The sequence below is a fragment of the Helianthus annuus genome, chromosome 1 (genome assembly GCF_002127325.2).
Source record: "Helianthus annuus cultivar XRQ/B chromosome 1, HanXRQr2.0-SUNRISE, whole genome shotgun sequence".
Lineage (NCBI taxonomy): Eukaryota > Viridiplantae > Streptophyta > Magnoliopsida > Asterales > Asteraceae > Helianthus > Helianthus annuus.
The window spans coordinates 100,952,689-100,962,482 of NC_035433.2; the positions used below are offsets into that span (position 1 = coordinate 100,952,689).

The 9,794-nt window shown below is 39.4% G+C and overlaps 1 non-coding gene across 1 annotated transcript; it reads right to left on the bottom strand.

Annotated features, from left to right (window-relative positions):
- Nucleotides 1-9,088: 9,088 nt before the first annotated feature.
- LOC118482885 lies at nucleotides 9,089-9,194 on the bottom strand. The gene has a single exon (XR_004869124.1). It is a non-coding gene; the product is annotated as a small nucleolar RNA R71 (small nucleolar RNA).
- Between the last annotated feature and the right edge of the window lie 600 nt (nucleotides 9,195-9,794).

The window sequence follows — 9,794 nt, forward strand, 5'->3', positions numbered from 1 at the left end:
AATTTTTTTTTTGGATTTTCTGAGAAAATGTACCTGACACTACTCGTAAACAAAAACATACAGAAATGAAATATTTACAAACAATATTTTTGTGAGTTCGTGTAAGAGGATCATATCAGCTTACGAGACCTATCACAAACACCGTTAAGCTTGATTTCATTTTAAGCTTTAAACAATTTACCTAGATTGTCAGTATGTTTGTCCTCTTAAATTCTCAACACAAATTTCAATTGATTCGAGATACGATATTAATGTTTTAGAGACTTAAACTTAATTGTGTATCACTCCACTTGAATATACTCCCGTATCCAGATCCCAAATATTCAGTCTTACAGGTGAGTATACCACAGCTGATATCTGTAAAGGGGTTAAATGCGAAACCGTGAGAGCTAAGGTCAGAACTTCCGTTCAGCAGAGAGATGACGGTTCGACTTTAGGTGGGTCCCCTTTAGATGATCTTTTTTTACAACAGCAATGACTATCAATTTTATTGTTTAATCAGATTGCTGAGGGCGGCGCTTTTTCAAGCATTTGCAGAAAGTATTATCCAGGGACTAGGTCAGAACTTCCATTCAGCAGAAGTCCCGGGATAATACCCCAGATATCACTGAGTATAAAGACCTAGTATCTCAGAATATGGGACCTTTCAAACAAGATTTCGGGGGTTACCCATATATTCAAGAATAGTTACCCACGAATCAAGCAAGTTTGAATTTAGGTTTATATCTCGTTTCAACTTACTAAATGTGCGAAAATCTACTGACACATCCGCAGTAGGATTGTTTATCACATTTTAACTTTACATTTCTTTAGCGTGTCGTGATAGTCCACTGATGTACTATCATTTCCTCTGTTTCGCAACAAAACTCATTTTTAAAATTTATCATGTTTTTGGCTTTTTCAAATTTTCAAATGTTTTTGGATTTTCTAACATTTCCCTACTTGAAAAACATAGAAAACAATACAAACTGTACAGAAACTTGACAACTGACACTGAATCACATCAAATCGCCATTCACTCAGCATAAACAATCAGAACTCCCCTATCACAAACCATTTTCTCATTTAGATTTCAAAACACTTAAGTTTGTTTTAATCGAAATGACTTACCTGAAAATGAGTTTGTGTTGATAAAAACCACTTGTAGATTTATCAATTTTAAGAACGGGGATGTGGTTCATCATCTTGTCTATCTTTTGCCATGAATAGTAAATCAAGTACAATTTAATGTCCCTGATTTACCATTTGCATTTTAGAACCTTCTGTACCACTTGTAAAAATACAAACATCTCAAAATATTACCACAAATACCACTTGTAAGATAAAGATTACCACTTGTAGGAATATCTACATCACCATTTTACCAATCAGGATGCCGATTCCTGCTTCGCACTTGCCATCCTGGAAGCTCCGGCGTAGTCCTTCATCCTGCAAACATTAAACACATTTCAAAATCTTACAAACAAACTTTTCAAACACTAGAAAGATGCCGATTCCTGATCCACGATATAAACTTGGGATCTCCGGCATAGTCCTTAGACTATCATGGGAAACAGACTTCCATCCAAGTCTTCTCAGACTTGATGGCTTTTAGCTCTTGAGCCGTAGGGTTGTATGTTGCCTTTTTATTCGCGTAAAAATCTTTTACCCCTTTAGCTCTCCCACTCAACATTTTCCCAAAAATCTTTTTAACATTCCCGTTGAATGTTTTTTCGACATCAAAATCATTCTTTTCTTTATAAAACTGATTTGAAATCTCAGTTTTCCAACTTTCTTTTTCACTTCCTCAAACTTCACTGATGGAAACTCTTCATCATTCACTGAAATTTTCTCCTCAACCTGTGGCTCTTCTGGCTTTGTGGAACCAGATTCATCGCCGACATTCACTTCACCTTTCTTTGCAACCCATACCTGGTTGTCTTTTCCTTTCTTTTTGTAAAAATTCTTTTCCGAACACTCGCCAACCTCAAATTTTGAATTTTCAAAAATTTTAGATCTATTGGTTGGTGTGTCAACATCAACAACTTTCTCTTTCAACTTCTGAGAGACTCCCTGTTTTCATTGGACACTTTTTGAGCAATTCCATGCAATGTGACCAGCTTCATTGCATCTATAACAGGTTCTAGTCTCTCTTTGATAACATATATCAGCTCCATTCATCTTCTTTTCAGCAAGAAACTCCTGGTTTGACTGTCTCCAGAATGGTTTCTGCTGTTCCTCTTCAGCATTTCCACCTGACACAAATTCAGATTTTGTTTTAGAATTTTTTATATTTTTATCATTTTCTGGTGGAATAAAACGAAGACCTTTCTTTTTGTAGCTACGATTCTGGTTAGATTTCTTTTGAAAACCAGAACCAGGATTGTTGCCCTTTTTCTTATTTAAACGTTGTTGAACTCTAGAAGTGTATTTTTTAGATTTTTCAAAACTTTTAATTCTGGAATATTAACTTCTATAAGTTTGAAAGTTTTGTTTATTAGTTCCGTTTTAATACTCATTATTGGGAACTCTTTATTGTAATATAGTTTGTCCGAACCATTCAAAGTATACACAACTTCGAATGTTTCATCATTCAATTCTGCCTTTGACAATAAAAATTCTTTACTATACGACCGTTTATCCGACGAATTTTGACTGTTGACTGACGACTTTGACTTTCCAGACCCAGATTTTGACTCAGACTCCTCATCAGTATCCAACACCTGATCGACCACCTTTTTGATTAATTCAGACTCATGATCAGTATCGGACAAGGTATACGTGACATCAATATTATCTGGTAAAACGTCAGTTGTGTCGGTTTTAAGCTTTATATTGACTGCTTTTTCCAATTGCTCCTCATTTGGTCTCCTAGGTGAGTAACCATCCCAAATCGGAGGTGGACATTTGTTGTAACTAACAGTCGATTTCTTACCACAGTCTTTCTTGTCTTTTAGCTTTTCATCATTGAAAGCTTCCATACCTGCAACAGTTGGGTAAATACGATCAATGAGATAATCAGAACTAGAATAACTTTGCAATAAGCGTCTAATTGTCTCATTCTCTATCTTTTCCGTCTCCAACTCTTGCTTCCACTTAGCACTCTCTTCAATGTAGAAGTTTATTGCTTTTTGTTTTGTCATTAAAAATGCATTCAACATCGTCAGTGCTTGTTCTCTCTCTGAGTTAGTCTTTTGGAGACCAGTTACTGTTTTGTTCAAGACATCGTATGATTCTTTCACATAATTGAGATTGAACAGTAACTGCTCCTTTTTCTTCTCATACTCAACTATGATGTCGTCTTTAGCTGCACAATTCTTGCAAGCTTCCAAGCACTTCTCACACGGCTTAACGACTTCAACAATCTTCTCAACTTCGATTGTTTTAACAACTTCAACTACTTTTTCTACTTCGATCACTTTTTCTTCTTCTTTCACATCCTCGGTAAACTTCTCAGTGACACTTTCAGCGTTCTGAATATCACCTTCAGATTCGGATTGTTGTTCTTTAGCAGCTCGTTTCTCCTTCAGTTTCTCCATTCTTTCTGCAAAATAGAAATGAAAACTTTCAGGTGAAAGATGAGTTTTTGCAATATTTATATGTTTTTCTTCCTCATCATCACTACTGCTGTGATCAGTGATTGATCAAACTGTACAGAGTTATCAGAATCACCATCTGATACATCAGAATCAGACGGTGTTTTATCAAAAACAACTTCTTTTTCTTGAACATTTTCATCTTGTACACTTTTATCAGAACTCTGTAAATCTTCATCTGAATCTTGTAAACCTTCGTCTGAACTTTCTGAAACTTCCCCAGAGTTTTCTGAAAGTTTATCAGTACTGTCTGAACTTTCATCAGATGACACAGACTTTTCATCTTCGCTTTTCACAGTCTCTCCAATAGATTTCATCCAAGTAGCGAACAAATCTGGCTCTCGGACAATCTTGGCAATGAAGGCTTTGAACTCTCCCTTCTTATCCACAAACATATCCCAACTGAAACCTTCTGGTAGTTTCTCATCATCTTGATCGATAATGTGTGCTGCTGTGGCTTCAGATGATATGCAATTACTCCAGCTGAAATCTACCAAACATGCTCTCTTCGGATCTTCAATCTTTCTCCCGTGAGCTGTCTGCGGTTCTTGGGATTGACCAACTTGCTGATAGATAGCTTTGCGGTAGTAATCATCTTTCCCGAATGGATTCTGTGCTCTGCTAGCTTCTCTTCCTTTGCACTCCCGCTTGAAATGGCCTTTCTCCCTGCATCGAAAACAAGTAACTTTAGATTTATCAAAACCTAAAGTAGAAACATGTGCATCAAGAAAGTCATTTCTCCCGGTAATGGTTTTGAATTTCTCAGCTCGTCGAAGAACACTAGCAAGACACCATTTAATATCCATGAGTTCCATTTCTTCGACGTCTATCTGATCGTAATCCTCTTTGGTAAGCATAGGATTTCTGATCCGACCAGCAACAAGACCCTCATAGGATAACAAAACTGAACCCAGAAGTGCCATGTGGTCTTTAGCAGTGTCTTCAGAGAAGCTTTGACCTTCTGGAAGATTAAGAGCTATATTGCATTGAATCACGTATCCGTTTCCTGTTTTTGTACTCTAAGACTGAAAACTCATGTTAGTCTCTTTCGGATTCACACTCGGAAACGATGAAAACCCGCTGCTACTCTTGTTCGAACCCTAATCAGCTTTGTCAGATGAATCACCAGCACTGAACGTAGTTTGAATCTTCGGACTTCTTTCAGACTCAGCGACTGGAACACTACCCCGGTAGTACATCTTAACATCTTGTTGACCACTTGAACTATTCATCCTAGCAATCTTCTGCTGCTCAAGATCCTGACTCTCAATTTTCTCAATGAACTGTGAAATTGTCAGCCTATCATACACACCAGTATTCTTTAAAATCATCAAATACGTTCCCCACTCTTTCTGAGGTAACGCGTCAGCCAATTTATCCACCCATTCCTCACGACCTTTCTCAACTCCCAACATCGATAACGATCGCACCAAGTGACAGTATCTCTCGATTAGCTTTTTAGTATCCTCTCCCGACAAACTGCTAAACAAATCGAATTCTTTCTTTAACAGTGCTTTCTTGCTCTTGATCATGTTTTCACTTCCCTCGAATTTAACCTTAAGAGCATCCCACATCGACTTAGCAGTTTTGTCGTGCTGTAACAAGATGAATATATCTTCCTTTATAGCCTGCTGCAACAAACTGATCATCATTTTCTCGGCTCTATACATTGCTCGTTCTTGATCAGTGAACTCGGATATCTCTTTAATAACTTGCAAATCTGTTCGAGGCAAAGTGTACTTCTTCAATATGCACTCCCACGATCTGAGATGGTTTGCTTGAACCCAGTTTTCAAACCGATCCTTCCATCCATAATACTCCTCAATGCTCATCAATCTAGGGGGCTTTTGAGTCGTTCCCTTCTCGTTTTCTAAATTCATTGCTTGAGCAAGTGCGGCTGGAGTAGTCGATGTAGCAAAAGCGTTGTAAAACTCGGAATCCATACTGACTTATAAGCGAACTAAACAAAAGACAGAAAAGCGATCCAACTCTGATCAGATAAGCAAACCAGAAAGATACACACAAGCGAACCAGACAAAGTCCTTTGGAGCGGACCCTTAAAAGCGAATCAGACAAATGAGCGAACCGGGTGACTGAATAAGCGAACCAGGCAATCCGGACCAAATAAGCGAACTCAATCAATGTCCGTTCGAGCGGACCATTTTTGACAAATGAGCGGACCTGTCTTGATTTTGGAGCGAACCAGAAGCAAAAATGCACACTCGAGCGAACCAAACTACTAATTTGGAGCGAACCAGACTTAAACGTGTACAAAAGAGCGAACCAGACAATGATCTATGAGCGGATCATGATGACGTCAGTACGAGCGAACCATATTACGAACATGATTTGACCCACTAAAACTTCGAATTTTGACACGAAACTTTCCAGGGTTTGGCGTTATACAGATGCGCACAATCCTTGAAATTTTGAGACAATTCCGACCGTTAAAACTTTCCAAACAAAGAAAAGACGGTGTAGAAGAGAGAAAAATCAATGAAATCCGGCTATATTCTGCAGAAAACCTCCTCCCAAGCTCTGATACCGCTTGTAGGATCGTTTGCTGACCCGAACGAGTCGTTCAGAGGTTGTCTCTTGCGTTTCAGATGCGGAATAATAAGAAATGCAAGTAGATATAGCTTGTTCTTCCTCCTAACTGCTTGTTTTATTGATTTGAAATGTTTTACAGTTCAATCTTCACACCGGCAGAGCTTCGGCATGGAATTCGACAATCACGTTACTGAACCGCTCATGACTACATCTATATATAGGCAATTGGGTCCGCTTATGTGTCATATGACCATAAGAGCGGACCAGGCAAGTCCACATAAGCGGACCAACATGCCAAAAAAGCGAACCTAGATCATTATGTCCCAATGAGCAGACCTAGCTCATAAAACCTATACAGACTCCTGTTTTCTCGTATTTCGTGCCCTATGCTATAAAATACGATATAAGACCTGATCCTAGACACTTAGACGCAATCAACAGATGTAGTGCACTAACAAAGTGAAGTTTGGGTGAAGAAATAGGAAAGAAGCAAAGCCCAGCGCCGTAAGCTACGGTGCCTGGCCGTAGCTTACGACCCCCATCTAATGCCAAAAAGGACCACCGTAAACAGGAGCTGCCGGCCGTAAAGAAATGATGATCGCCGTAAGCTACGGCACCTGGCGTAGCTTACGGCGCTGTGTTGACTGCTGGGGATATGTTGACCGCCGTAAGCTACGGCGGTTGGCGTAGCTTACGGCACCGATTGATCCAACAACGTAACTTATGCATTAATTGGTCTTTTGATGAGGACTTATGGTTCTTAATCATAATATTTCGGTTACTACTTGGCTAGAACGAGTGGGGAAGTATTTTAGAAGCACTTGGGAGTGAAGACAAGCATCTTTTATCCATCTAATCATCTAATCTCTATCTAGTTTTTGTTGTTGAACTTTGTAAACAATATTTGCTTCTACATTTTTCATGATGTTGTTTGTTGAAGCCATGTGTGGCTAAAAACTTTATGGTCATCCTAGGTGGAAGGTTTGTGAAACTATTGTGCTTATTTTATATTTCTAGAATGATGAATTAACTTATGTTTTGTTTATCATGGTGTGTTCTTGTTTGGTTGTAAGTTGTTAATTTTTATAATTATTCTACTTTGAAACCATACGTTCTTGGTGCCGTTGGCAACCGAGATATCATGGGTAAAATTAGGATTGGGTAAGGGTCAATTGGTCATCGGGTAACAACCTCACGTTCTAAGAATCTGAGTACTTAGTTCCCTTTTATCACAACAAATAATTTCACATGAACTATGTCTATGTACTTCTTTCTAGTAAATGATAGCACAATTGTTGAAGCAAACCGGAAACTTAGGATGGTCATTTGTCTCCAAATTGTTTACAAACTCAACTTACATTTCGCAAATTAATTAGTATTCTTAGTTTTAAAAACCAATCCAATCAAACCAACTCTTGAATTTCATTTCTCTTGCAATTAGATTAATTTAGTTAAATTAGATAAACTTTCAAATAACACATATTCCACAAACTCCCTGTGTTCGATACCCACTTACCACTATCTATATAGTTGTTATTGGGATTAAATTTGATTGTGACCACGACATCACGTCAAATTTTGGGGCCGTTGCCGGGGAGTAGTGCGCAACGTGTGTTATTTTTTTTCTCTTGTTTTGAGTTTGTTATTTTTCTGGTTTACGTTGGGTGTGTTAGTGTGCAGGTATTTACAGGTGCATGCGTACTAGAAGCTCTCACAAGCTTTCACCATTGGCATTTGATCCGGAAATTGAACGAACTTTGCGAGCAAACAGAATTTTGTTAAGGGAAAACATAATCAGCAGTTCACCAACAACACCAATTACACCGATTACACCACTTCGATACATGGATCCACCACCACCACCACCCACTACGGGTGAATCCACCTCATCATTTATACCAACATCCACTCAACCTTCACCAAATACCACCATTCCACCAAATACTACCGAACCCACCATACTTCAAAATGTCACATTAACCAACACCACACAGCCCATTACTACACAAGAAGAACCAACCATCACATTTAACCCTTCCACTACTATACCGCCATTATCCCATTTCTTCCCGGGTGCGGGTCCGTCATATTCAAGTCATACCATAGCACCAATTTCGTCCATTGTCCATGCTACACCGTTTCGACCATCAAACCAGTCGGGTTTCCAATACTCGACTCTTCCATTTGGGCAATCGTCGGGAATTCAAGGAGATGGGTATGATGAAGGATTTGAGGAGTTTGAGGGGTATGATGAAGATGGGTATGCTTATGGGGGTTATGGTGATCAAGGAGAATTCGGTTATGTGTAAAGTCAATCGCAAGGGATGGCAAGTGTCGGTGGAATGCCACAACAACAACAACTCATACCACAAAACATTTGGCCAAGACCACAAGGGCCACAAATGCAACGCCCTATACCATTGCAACAAGTCCGGCCGCAACATGTGCAACCACAATTTCAAAGGCCACCTCAACGCCCACTAATGCCGCAACAAAAGTTTCAACAACCAATTGCACCACAAGGGCATGTGCCAAGGCCAATGGGTCCTATTCCCCCAAGGGGTAGGTTCGGTGTACCAAGGAGGCACCTTAGAGAAAATGTGAGGGGCATCAAAGCATATTTTAGGCCGGTAATCACTCATAACCCTTCACCGGTAGTCATTCCTCACAATGATCAAGGGAGGACATTTGAAGTGAGGATCAACTCTTTGCAAAGTTTACCAAAATATAAGGGGTTAGCAACGAAGGAGCCTTACTTTCATTTAGAGGCTTATGACTCAATTTGTAACACTCTTGGGAGTCAAGGGTTCTCGGCTGACGATATTAAATTGGTATTATTCCAATTTTCTTTGGAAGATAAGGCGAAAAAATGGTTCTAGACATTACCTTCAGCATCCATATATACATAGGGGAAATGCAACAAACTTTCTTGGATGAGTTTTACACCGCCCAAAAGACCAACGATGCTAGGAAGGGGTTGAGGAGCTTTCAACAACAACATGGTGAGATGTTCCATGAGGCATTTGAACGATTCAATATGATGATAAAAAATTGCCCTCACCATGGAATCGAATTGTGGGAATTAATGAATGCCTTTCACGAGGGGTTGAGTGCCGAAGATGCTCGTGATTTAATGTCCATCACTGGTGGGACTTTTGGTACAAATTACGAGAACGATGATTGGGAGTTTTTGGAGAGCATGGAAACTACATCAAAGAGAAAAGCTCAAGCATCAAGAAGAGCACGACCGGCCATTGCCTGACCTCAAGTGCACGCAATAGATGACGGTAATGTTCAAACTTCTAACCAAATTTATGATGTTTGTGCATTGTGTAATGAAATAGGTCATGCGGCTGAAAATTGCCAAGGAATGGTGGAAGGGCAATATGAAGAAGGTCAAGGAGGGGGTGGTAGAAACTTCAATATGAATTCTAACACTTACCACCCCGGGTTGAGAAACCACCCGAATTTTCGTTATGGGAACCCTTCGAATCAATTAAACCCGAATTTTCAAGGTAGCCAAGGAAACTATGGTTCGCGCCAACCTTACAACAATCAAAGTGGATATCGAGGTGGGAATAACCAAGGATACCAAAGGCAATATCAAGCGGGTCAAGAACAAGGGGGGTCTTCGGGTGGTAGTGAAATGATGGAAATGTTGAAGAGCAT